This window comes from Solanum dulcamara, chromosome 3, assembly GCF_947179165.1.
Source record: "Solanum dulcamara chromosome 3, daSolDulc1.2, whole genome shotgun sequence".
Lineage (NCBI taxonomy): Eukaryota > Viridiplantae > Streptophyta > Magnoliopsida > Solanales > Solanaceae > Solanum > Solanum dulcamara.
The window spans coordinates 38,879,428-38,891,756 of record NC_077239.1 but is presented as its reverse complement, the minus strand read 5'-3'; the positions used below and the strand labels follow the sequence as shown (position 1 = coordinate 38,891,756).

The window sequence follows — 12,329 nt, the reverse complement described above, 5'->3', positions numbered from 1 at the left end:
AGGGCCTAAATATGTCCTAATGTGGGTTAGGGTTCTGCTGGTCGAATCCACATGACCCCTCATTGCGTATAATTAAAGGCTTCACAAAATAAAGGCTAGACGCCCTATTTTGATATCGTATTTTTGAATAAGTCGTTCGGAGTTTATGTTGTATATTGTTGGTATGAATTGTTGCAGGTTGTTGTTGTTGGTTGACTGTAGGTCTTAGGGACCTAATTGGAAATTTGGATAGGGCAGATTATAGGGGAGGTGCTGCCCAATTTTCGTCGACGCCTTAGCGAATAACAAAACTAGTCGGGGAAACGACTAAGGAAATAGATTCCATTGATACTAAGGTGTAACCTAAGATGCTGGAAAGTTAAAACGGGTTGATATTTATATTACTTTCATGTTGAATAGGTTCAAAGGACGGTGAGGCAAGCAGGATAAGGAATAATTCAGACAAGGTATGTAAAGCTTTCTCGTGGCATGTTTTGGTATAAGCGCGTACAGTATCTTTCTTTCCTTTTGGCAAGTCTTAGACTTAAGTGAATTGTATGTGGAATGTGGGAATAATTCCATTCCCAGAACTCCAAGTATGCCTCCTAATCCCCATCCACTGTTTGATAATGGAACCCCTATAAATATTGAGTATTGCCTGTTAAGGCTTCTACGTGTTAAAGAGTAGTTTATGAAAATCTATCTCTCCTTTCTCTTGCTATGTACTTGGCATGAAAATGAGGTTATAATGCCAGGGTTGTTCACCGAGCCCTAGAATGGGACGGGTACGAAATATCCACATAAAGGAAAGTACATACTATATATAGTTTATTCCCTTTCTTCTTTTGGCATGTCTTAGTTATATGTTAAACATGATATGAGTTCCGGGGTAACTCCATTCTTAGCATCTCTTATTTACATCTGAATATCAGACTTTTATAATAATCGAACTATTTCCCTGGAAACTTTTATATGTTAAAAAGGTAACAAATGTACAGGCTCCAAGTCTTACAGACTATTTGTTAACAAATGTTTCTGGTTCCATAAGCGATTTGGCTTTACTTTAGTACATGTCTAGGAGCCCTGAGATTATAATTGATATTGCCCATAATGGCATTTAGAAGTCACTTGAGATGACTGCACTACTACTCGAGTCCTCTGATAAAATTTTAATCTTCTTATACGGTCAAGTCTCTAATAATGATTTAAATTGCATATAGTTACTCACTACTCTACTCGTGTATATTATAACACTTCTTTCCCTGAGTCCCGGGCCAGGATATGTTCTCGTGCACAATTCACTGCATTATTCCCTGAGTCCCTCAATAGAGGGCCAGGATACGTGTATAGATATATGATGATGTGTTGTAATAAGGTGGTGATGGCACTGGGGCCATGATGGTTTTACAGAGGTGATTCACCGGACCCTCGAAAGGGCCGGCTATATGATATGACTCAAACATGCATGTTTTTGTAATTCACAAAGTACAGGTACAGGTTTCTGAATTGATATATTATCCCCTGTTTCTCTATCTCAGATATGCTTCCAGTTGTATTATATTATGTTTTACATAATTAGTACATATATCATACTGACACCCTTTCTCAGGGGGCTGCGTTCATGCCCGCAGGTACAGATACAGATTTTGAGAGTCCATCAGCTTAGGATTCCATGCAGCTCAGTTGGAAGAGGCTCCATTGTATCGAGGCCTAGTTTTTGATACTGACCACAGATGTATAAAAATTATTTCATCCATTCAGGGGTACGGCGGAGTCCCTGTCCCGCCATATATTGTCATTTATATGTTTAGAGGTCTGCAGACATTTATATGTGGGTTGTGTATGTAAGTTTGATTCAGTTGGGTCTACATGATATATGATGTATGTTATTATGTTATGGAAGCCTTATCGTCTTGCGTGCCCTGTCATGTTGTGATACAAATGAAAAGGGCTACAGTTTATGAAAATGTTATCGCCCAGTGGGGCTCTGTTACATAATATTGTCTTATTTACAATTCAATGTGACCTCAGCTAATAGATATGTGTACGGGGGGTCCAGGTCGGACCCCAGTCATGGCCTACGGGGTTGGGTCATGACAGAAGTGGTATCAGAGCAGTTCGTCCTTGGAGTGTCTGCAGATCGTGTCTAATACAGTCTTGGTTATCGATGTGTTGCGCGCCACATCTATAAACAGGAAGCTATAGGACATTTAGGATGTAACCTTTCTTCTACATCTGAGATCGTGCTTTAGATCCGAGTCATAGGAAAATTTTCTTATACTAACCTTGGATCTTAACAGAAGGACGACACCAACAGAAGGAAGTAGTTGACGACATGAAAAGTTACGAAGCATATAGGTAAGTAAAGTAAAGCCACAGAAGATATCCGTCGGGTAAGGTATTAAAATATAAAGTTGAAACCTGAAAGAAAAGCAGACAAAAAGTGCAACAGATGTAGTTTGAAGTGGGACATATAAGGTAAGTCCAGTATTTTTATATTATTGTTGACATTGAAAGCCCTGAGTGGCTGTGATATGAGATGACATTGAAAGCCCTGTGCGGCTGTGATATGATATGTATATATATATATGTTGGCCCTGTGAGGCATTGTTGGTATTTTCTGCGTGCAGGTTTTGGCATAAGTAAGAAATGTAGAGGAAACTCTGCCGAAATTTTCCCAGAACAAGGAAAAGGAAATGAAGCATAGATTTTTGAGATGCCCGAGAAATTGATACCAAATACCCCTACTGTGTTTAACTAAAACTGTAAGAGGTATCCTTCAGGTTGCCGACAAGGGGCACCCTTTTTACTTGAAGAATTTTATTTCAGAGGAACAAAAGCTTAATTAAGTAGTAAAGTTCAGACTACGATCTCTCCAGCCGTATTTGTACTATAAAAATATAAACAGAGGGCTCAGGGTGAAGGATAAGATGTCCCGCGAATGAGTTTCACTCTTTTTGAAAAAAATACCAAGCCCTCAACTCCTAATGGTAAATTAGATAAGTTATCGTAACTCGAGATAAACTCAGAAGGGAGACTAGGTAGGTCGAGTATAAAAAGGGAAGTACTATGATGATTAAGGGATTCGAGTTTCTTCCAACAATGATTGGAAAATGGCTTACGATAACAGTTTATAGTTCTCCACCGACTAATTGGGGAAAGAGCTTCGAATAGAATCACCTCAAAGAGATGTCAGGAACTGAATACGAATACGAGCAAAAAGGGGGATATGTAAGTATAAGTTGAACAGTGTGATACGAGGATGCAAGAATAAAGTAAGACCGCTAATAAGGCGCCATTGGTAGAGGCTAACTAAGTTAAAAGCCTGCGTTGAGTATGCAATAAGAGTATGGAGCTTAAGATACCAAAATAATGACGCATGTACACCACGTCGCCCCAAAAATAGTGGAACCCTGAAGGGACGAGGATGGAAAACTTAAGGAATTAATGGCGCAACTTATATTCGCCCCAAGAAGCAAAGGATATAGGTTGGAATAAAGCTACTACTTCAGGAAAACCGTAAATAGTTATCATCGGAATACTAGTACGGCCTAATTGATATTTGAATGACTACAAGTGTTAATTAATATTTGATGAAGATAAGTAGAAGGTGGCCTCAGACGAGTAGTCCCATGGGTCCCATTACTCAAGTACAGAGTAACAGACGAGATGTAGAACTTAGTATGGAAAGGTTCTCGTCGTTTCATAATTTAGCCAAGATTCTATATGCAAATAATCAGGTTATAAAATATATAGAAAGATGGGGACCTGATGCAGTACTAAGTAGATTGGAGGAAGAGATTGGGTGAAATTGAGACTGGGTAAAGAAACATAGAGTAAGGTACAAGCAGATGGAAATACGAGTACCCTCTAAAGGGGGGAAGTGAATGAGAAAATGGCAAAAGTAGGAGGAGGAAATTGATATGACAATATATTTGAGATGGACGTCTTAACTTCGATAAGATATCTTTCTAAACCAAGTTGGAAAGGTCCGGAAGTTACCAATAATTGGATGGAAGTCGGAATGCTACATAAGGTAGCGTTAAGAAGTTTGTGACGAGACCCTGAACAACATAACACTAGAAGGCGGCTGCGTATAAAAATAGAAGAATGTACCAATGAAAGGATATCGAATAATTCAAGAGATACTACAAAGGATAACGACAGTATGCTAGACCAAAAGCCAAAATATCGGTTATAGAGTTAGTCGCAAATGATGTTGCGATAGATAAATAACCAAAGAAAAAGGAATAGAAAGCCTCCTGTGGTAGAAAATAAGGAGAACACAAAGTGAATAAAGGATCGTGGAGCTAAAGGTCTACGCTGATACTAGATGCAAGATAACAGACGAAAAGACAGGGCAAAATATAAAGACTCGCGAGATAACGCTGAGGTAAATCTAGAGCTAATTTGAGTGCCCGCACCTCGTGGAAAAGGTTATAATGAAACGCGACATGAAGACTTTCCATGGAGGTCACCCATCCCAATATTACTCTCGCCCCAGCACGCTTAACTTCGAAATTCTGATGGAACTTAATGCGTAAGTGCTGGTATGATCACACGAGATGGAAGAACCTGAACTAGCGACGGAGAAACGCTATGAGATTATGTACCTAGGGTATTATAAGATACATTAAGGAAACTATAACAAGGGCTTAAGAAAAACACGAAGGATTAGCTAATTGCTAACTAACGACACACTCAAATGCCAAAATTCCTTCAGAATTATACTAGATCATGATAGGAAAAGCACAGAACGACTATGAGATCTATTATACGGTTGGCTTTAAGAGTAACCGAGACGATCGTCTACCCCTTATTAAGATTACCTACCATAATGGCTACCACTCTGGTATCCCAATGACTCCATACAAGAATGGTAGAGTAAGACGTGTAAGTCCCCTATTGGATGGGTAGATGTTAGAAAGACTAAGCTAAAAAGGCCCCGACATGATTAAGCAAGCTATTGACGAAAAGCCCAGAGTCAGTAGGAATGATATACAGATAATCGACATCGACATACAGAGTTCAAACTGATGATTGGATGTTCATAGCAGTGTCACCTAGAAAAGGAAACTTAACCCAGAATATGTTAGACTGCATCAAGTTGCTCATAAGGTGGGCAACCTGGCTGGTAAGTTGAGCTTACCACCTCATTTGGAAACTATACTCCCAGTCCATCAGATAAGAATGCTTCACAAAGATACTAATGAAACACCCAGGATATATGCCATAGGTGAGGTCTAGGAGATGGAATCCGGTGAGGAAAAACCTACCACCATCAAGATACGATAGAAAAACCAAAACTAGAATGAGGATGATCGGGGAACTAAAGAGAACATGAAATACAAGTATTTGCACCAGTAACTGATGTTTACAGGTAACCCCGATTCCTGAAACATGTATATGAAGTATTGGTATGGAAGTATGTGTTAAGAAAATAGCAAAGAATCTCCCTACGATTTGTATAAGGTGCTAAGAGAAGTTTTGTCTAACATTCGGGGACGAATGTTCTAAAGGGGGGAAGGATGTTACACCCCACCCTTTTTAAACTCGGAATGTCTCATAAGTTCCTTGGACATTATCATGTGAGCTGGATACGCTACGACACTATCAAACGGCTCTAAGGAAGGGAGAATGTGATACCCCATACTAGAGAAGGTTGGAGATGAAATCATAAGAGTCCGGAAGGAATTGGAGGCCAAGTAATGGGTCGTAGGACTCGATTTATCTATGTAAGCTACTAACTTGGAAGTCTTACACACTTAAGCTATTGGAGTACGTACAAGGCTTGGGTAGCATGGGTTACATAGGCTCTTAAAATAAGATGAGATTACGAACCTACGAGAGGGAGCAAAAACTAATTTCCAAACTTACGAAAGTGAAGCAAGCAGGTGACAAGCAAGCAGGTGACTCACCTACTTGGTATGGACCCCACGGTGCCACGTGGCAGTTTTGTGTTGGAAGCTTGGACGAGGTGGCACCGTCATGCTAGGAGGCTGCCACGTGTCACCCTAGGGGGCTTCCATGTGTCACCTCCTAAGGAGGTGTATATATACATGTTGGATGACTCTTAACTTATTTTCCATCCAAAAACATCAGCCAAATGAGAGGAAAAAACGTGAAGAACCAAAAGGAACAAGGCAACAACGTTTTTGAAGAATTAAAGGTGAGTTCTTCAATTTTCCTCCGTGAATTAATTATCTACAATGTTTTTCAACCATGTGGGGGTGTATACATGTATCTTAGGATGCCTATGGAACCATGGTTGCAGTTTACACTTGGAAAGAAATAAGAGAAAGTTGAAGGAGAAAATGTTAAGAACTAATTAACCAACCCATTTTTGGAAGGGACTGTTGTTAGTAATATTGGTATAACTTCTTGTGTACAGTTTCATTTCGAATGATTTAATATGTTTTGGAAATTTATTTCATAGGCCGATAACTTTCGTTCAGACTATAAAATCCAATTTTTCCTTTACATTCTCGAAAAAGGGTGATGAAGTGTAGAGGAGGTACTGCCCAGATTTGGTTTTGGAAATCCTACACGGACAGCTGTGAGTATTTTGGTCATATCTTTTTGTAAAAAATTGATGTAGGGATGATTCAAAATTGTTTGCGACCGTAAGAAACATGTATATAACTTTCATGAGGACGTAAATCCTGTTTCCCTCCATTACCCCTTTGAAACGAAGAGACAAGGTAAAACAGTAAGCTGTCCAGATTTCACATTTTGGATAGTTTTGGCGAGTTTGACAAGTTTAATGTAAGGTAAGGCCTTTTCTTTTAAATTGGAGTTTATGGTATTGTTATATGGTGTATTAAACCCCTTGTATACTGCTGGAAGTTTAAGAATGTCATAGAAATGCTCGACGTTCGAAATAAACTAAATTGGAGTCGCTAGAAGTGAATTGTCATCGAAATAAAGTGTCGTTCTTGTGAGTTGCTTCTGCAGGGGTGTGTCTTGTTGTTGCAGGGACTAAATATGTCCTAATGTGGGTTAGGGTGCTGCTGGTCAAATCCACATGACCCCTCATTGCGTATAATTAAAGGCGTCACAAAATAAAAGCTAGATGCCCTATTTTGATATCGTATTTTTGAATAAGTCATTTGTAGTTTATGTTGTATATTGTTGGTATGAATTGCTGCAGGTTGTTGTTGTTGGTTGGCTGTAGGTCTTAGGGACCTAATTGAAAATTTGGATAGGGCACATTACAGGGGAGGTGCTGCCCAATTTTCATCGACGCCTTAGCGAATAACAAAACTAGTCGGGGAAACAACTAAGGAAATAGATTCCATTGATACTAAGGTGTAACCTAAGATGCTGGAAAGTTAAAAGGGGTTGATATTTATATTACTTTCATGTTGAATAGGTTCAAAGGATGGCGAGGCAAGCAGGATAAGGAATAATTCAGACAAGGTATGTAAAGCTTTCTCATGGCATGTTTTGGTATAAGCACGTACAGTATCTTTCTTTCCTTTTAGCAAGTCTTAGACTTAAGTGAATTGTATGTGGAATGTGGGAATAAATCTATTCCCAGAACTCCAAGTATGCCTCCTAATCCCCATCCACTGTTATATAATGGAACCCCTATAAATATTGAGTATTGCCTGTTAAGGCTTCTACGTGTTAAAGAGTAGTTTATGAAAATCTATCTCTCCTTTCTCTTGCTATGTACTTGGCATGAAAATGAGGTTATAATGCCAGGGTTGTTCACCGAGTCCTAGAATGGGACGGGTACGAAATATCCACATAAAGGAAAGTACAGACTATATATAGTTTATTCCCTTTCTTCTTCTGGCATGTCTTAGTTGTAGGTTAAACATGATATGAGTTCTGGGGTAACTCCATTCTTAGCATCTCTTATTTACGTCTGAATATCAGACTTTTATAATAATCGAACTATTACCCTGGAAACTTTTATATGTTAAAAAGGTAACAAATGTACAGGCTCCAAGTCTTACAGACTATTTTTCAACAAATGTTTCTGGTTCCATAAGCGATTTGGCTTTACTTTAGTACATGTCTAGGATCCCTGAGATTATAATTGATATTGCCCATAATGGCATTTAGAAGTCACTCGAGATGACTGCACTACTACTCGAGTCCTCTAACAAAATTTTAATCTTCTTATACGGTTAAGTCTCTAATAATGATTTAAATTGCATATAGTTACTCACTACTCTACTCGTGTATATTATAACACTTCTTTCCCTGAGTCTCGGGCCAGGATATGTTCTCGTGCACAGTTCATTGCATTATTCCCTGAGTCCCTCAATAGAGGGCCAGGATACGTGTATAGATATATGATTATGTGTTGTAATAAGGTGGTGATGGCACTGGGGCCATGATGGTTATACAGAGGTGATTCACCGGACCCTCGAAAGGGCCGGCTATATGATATGACTCAAACATGCATGTTTTTGTAATTCACAAAGTACAGGTACAGGTTTCTGAATTGATATATTATCCCCTGTTTCTCTATCTCAGATATGCTTCCAGTTGTATTATATTATGTTTTACATACTCAGTACATATATCGTACTGACCCCCTTTCTCGGGGGGCTATGTTCATGCCCGCAGGTATAGATACAGATTTTGAGAGTCCGTCAGCTTAAGATTCCATGCAGCTCAGTTGGAAGAGGCTCCATTGTATCGAGGCCTAGTTTTTGATACTAACCACGGATGTATAAAAATATTTCATCCATTCAGGGGTACGGCGGGGGCCCTGTCCCGCCATATATTGTCATTTATATGTTTAGAGGTCTGCAGACATGTATATGTGGGTTGTGTATGTCAGTTTGATTCAGCTGGGTCTACATGATATATGATGTATGTTATTATGTTATGGCAGCCTTATCGTCTTGCGTGCCCTATTATGTTGTGATACAAACAAAAAGGGCTATAGTTTATGAAAATGTTATCGCCCAGTAGGGATCTGTTACATGATATTGTCTTATTTACAATTCAATGTGACCTCAGCTAACAGATATGTGTACGGGGGGTCCAAGTCGGACCCCAGTCGCGGCCTACGGGATTGGGTCATGACAGTTTCATGCCCGCAGGTACATATATTTATTTTGGAAATCCATCAGCTTTGGATTTCCACTCAGCCATGTTGGAAGTGCTCCACTGTTCTGGAGCCTATCTTTTTGGGTATTAGTCCTTCTATGTTTATATTTGTTTTTTAGGGGTATATAGGGGGTCTTGTCCTGCCATATATTACAATTAATATTCTTAGAGGTCTATAGATATATGTATGTGGGTGGTTTGTAAGTTTGTTTCAATTGCGCCTATGCAACGTATTGTAAATGTTTTTATGGTAGGAAAGCCTTGTTGACTTACGTGCCTTGCCATGATATGATACGAAGAAAAGAGGCTACATGTACATAAAAAGGTTTTGACCCATTGGGGTTTTTGTGTGTAGTATCATATTATACAGAGTTCAACTTTACTATAGCCAATAGATACGTATACGAGGATCCAGGTCAAAACCCGATCGCATTCTATGGGGTTGGGTCATGACAGTATAAGGGTGTGACATGCAATGTAAAACATGAAATGCAAAGGTCAAGTAAAACACATGATAAGATGGAATAAGTAAAGTCATGAGAAAATCATACTGATCAAAGCATTTAAAAGAATAAATTCAAAATCATAACATACTTTAGAGATCATACATATGTGGGATATGAACCATAACCGACAATAAGACCATTCGATCTATAACATGGAATCCCTTTGTGTCCCCATATAACAAAGAAAAGGGGAATCTACTTGCCAAGGTAGACTCTACCCTGCGAGGCGGGTCCATGACTATGATATATGGATCCAATAACTAAGCCATGAAGGCAACCTATGGTGGCACGTAGTTTATGGGATATGAGGCTGCTACTAAGGATTTTGGTAGGGCCCCTACCTCAAGTCCACTCAGTGCTAAGTCAAATCCCATGGGATATAAACATAACATAAAATCATAATTTCATATATCATATTCATGATCATAGATTTAAAAACATAGAGTAGCTCATTTTCATAACATACTTGTAATGTGAGAATTGTCCTTTCATCATTACAATCATATTTTTATAATTCATATCGTTAGGACTTAGGTCACCACATAGGGCCCTAAGTCACCTTTTAGGCCTTAGGTCACCACATAGGGACCTAAGTCACCTTACTTCATAACTTGGATGAAATTCATACCTTGAACTTAGAGTAAAACTCAATTGCATAATTAATTGACTTTGAAAATCATGTGATTCACTTGAAAACATGCATGATCATAAACTTTATATAATCTCATACATAATTCATATAGATAATATCCTTTTGGAAGTATAATTCAAAATACTCATAATTTACATCATGAACCCTAGAGATCAAAATAGGAGAAATGATAGAAAACTCTTTAATTCAATGCAGTAACCATCAATTTATCTCAAAAAAGATTCATGATCATACTTCAAAATCATGATTCATGGAATAGGAATAAAGATCATAAAACCCATAAAATACCATACTTTCATTTGATAGAAAACCATGAGCAATTGATTGGGCTTCATGGATGAAAGAATCCATGAATCAATACCACATACCTTAAGTAAAAACACCAAATAATTGGAAGAACTTGAGTGTTTGATGGATAAATTGAGTAGATTACTTGAATTCTTCAATGGAAACCATTGAGAGTCTTTTTATATAAAGAGAAATATTTGATAGATAAATTATAGGAGAATGAATAGAATTAGGGGTTTAGGTCAATTTATAGAGTTGCATTAGGTCCTAAAAATGTCTAGGTTTATTGATAAATAAATTGGAAAAGATCTAAAACGCCCTTAAAAAACTCAACTTGGCCAGAAAACTCTCCCAGGTCCTATCGCAGATCCTACTATTTTGTGAATATCTTCAAAAATCTTTCCATATACGAGTCTTAAAAATCCACCAAAACTATTTTCCTACAGGTTTTGACCCCCTGATCACTATTTCGAACACAAATTTTCCAAAAAGATTAAGGATAATGCATTACATGAGATACCTATTGCCAAGGCATTCTTAAGGTACTTGTGAGAAATTTTGAGGGATGTTATAATTTTTCTAAGCCCCCATCAAAGATTAGAATAGAAACATGTTTAGACGCTATGTCATGTAGTCCGGTTGGATATCTATTGAGTTTTCTATCCTTTAGACCCATTCCCTTGAATTGTTACTTCTGCTTACTTTACTATATTTCTTTACCTTATGTATGCAATGTATGCTAATATGGTTTTGTTGGGATCACTCATAATCCCAATCGTCTTGTCACGGCTTGTCCCTAGTTTGAGTCGTAATAAATTTGTATTAGAGCCAGGTTTAGGAGTGTCCTAGGGATTATAACATGCCATGTTAAGTAGCATCTTGTTCATTGGTGTGATGCACGCCACATTCATGAATAGGAGGCTATGAAATGTGTTAGGAAAATGCCACTTCTTTTATAATCTATGCCGTGAGGTAGACTGGTCACTATGTTTTCCCCTCTAATGCTTATTTTTTGTGATTTTTTGAAAATATCTCCACAAAGATACCCCGCTATAAGGAACGTGGTTGAAGAGGAGAAACAAGATCCGAATTATCCCTTGAATGACGAAGTCTCCAATGTCAATTTCTGAGCGGACTTTCAAGTACTTTCTTAAGCCATTATGGATCAAGCCAATTGTGAGGTAGTTGCTCCAGTGAATCCAAACATAGGTACCATAGAAATAAGAGTTTTTGACTTTATGAGGATGAATCCTCCAAAGTTTTGGGGTTTTAAGATTGAAGAAGATCCAAAAGAGTTTGTCGATAACATTAACAAGATTGTGGATATTATGGAGGTTAGCCTAGTTGAAAGGGAAAAGTTGGCTACATATCAATTGAAGGGTGTTTCTCAAATTTGGTTTGATCAATGGAAAAGTTAGATCCCTAGAAGGTTGGATTCCTAACTTGGAACGAGTTTAAAGGAGTATTTCTTGATCACTTCTTTCCATTGGAGTTGAGGGAGGCCAAAGTACAAGATTTCATCAACCTTAAGAAAGGTGGTAGGAGTGTGAGGGAGTATGCCCTCAAGTTCACCTAATTATCAAAATATGCTCTATTCAAGATTGCTGACTCAAGAGCTCGTATGAGAAAATTTGTATCAGGTATGTCAGATATAGTCTCAAAGGAGTATAAGACGGCCATGTTTATTCGAAAGATGGACATCTCTAGATTGATGAACTTTTTGAAGAAAATAGTGAGTGAGAAGCTAAACGAGAAAAATAAGGAGTCCAAAGGCCAAGGACCGATGGTGGTGATTTCTCTCATGCTAAGTTCGGATGTGGTGGGCATCCTCA

At 38.3% G+C, this 12,329-nt stretch overlaps 2 pseudogenes; one reads left to right on the top strand and one right to left on the bottom strand.

The window, feature by feature from the left end:
* LOC129883546 (uncharacterized) overlaps positions 1-12,329 on the top strand; it is a 122,965-nt pseudogene that overhangs the window by 40,533 nt on the left and 70,103 nt on the right.
* LOC129883873 (5S ribosomal RNA) lies at positions 4,424-4,543 on the bottom strand (annotated as a pseudogene).